This window comes from Gadus macrocephalus, chromosome 6 (assembly GCF_031168955.1).
Source record: "Gadus macrocephalus chromosome 6, ASM3116895v1".
Lineage (NCBI taxonomy): Eukaryota > Metazoa > Chordata > Actinopteri > Gadiformes > Gadidae > Gadus > Gadus macrocephalus.
The window spans coordinates 4,230,243-4,230,861 of record NC_082387.1 but is presented as its reverse complement, the minus strand read 5'-3'; the positions used below and the strand labels follow the sequence as shown (position 1 = coordinate 4,230,861).

The 619-nt window shown below is 55.7% G+C and overlaps 1 non-coding gene across 1 annotated transcript; it reads right to left on the bottom strand.

Moving 5' to 3' along the window:
• Positions 1 to 500: 500 nt before the first annotated feature.
• On the bottom strand, positions 501 to 619 carry LOC132460224 (5S ribosomal RNA). Its single transcript, XR_009526376.1, has one exon. It is a non-coding gene; the product is annotated as a 5S ribosomal RNA (ribosomal RNA).

Below are 619 nucleotides of genomic sequence, written 5' to 3'. Positions count from 1 at the left end.
GCATTTCTGGCTGGATCTCATCAATCCCTGGGGCTTTGCCACTGCGGAGATGTTTGACTACCTCAGTGACCTCCACCAGGGAAATTGACGACGAAACACCATCAACCTCGAGCTCTGCCTCCAACATAGAGGGCGTGTTATTCGGATTCAGGAGTTCCTCAAAGTGTTCCTTCCAACGTCCGACGACCTCCTCAGTTGAGGTCAACAGAGTCCCATCCTTACTGTACACAGCTTGGATGGTTCCCCGTTTCCCCCTCCTGAGGTGCCGGATAGTCTTCCAGAAACACTTTGGTGCCGACCGAAAGTCCTTCTCCATGGCCTCTCCGAACTTCTCCCACACCCGCTGCTTAGCCTCCGACGCGGCAGCAGCTGCAGCCCTTCGGGCCTGTCGGTACCCTGCAACCGAGTCAGGAGTCCTCCAGGATATCATATCCCGGAAGGCCTCCTTCTTCAATCGGACGGCTTCCCTGACCACCGGTGCTCGAGTTGAAAAAGTATAATGCTTACAGCACCAGGTATTCCCAGGCAGTCACCCATCAAAGTACTAACCAGGCCCGACCCTGCTTAGCTTCCGAGATCAGACGAGATCGGGCGTGCTCAGGGTGGTATGGCCGTAAGC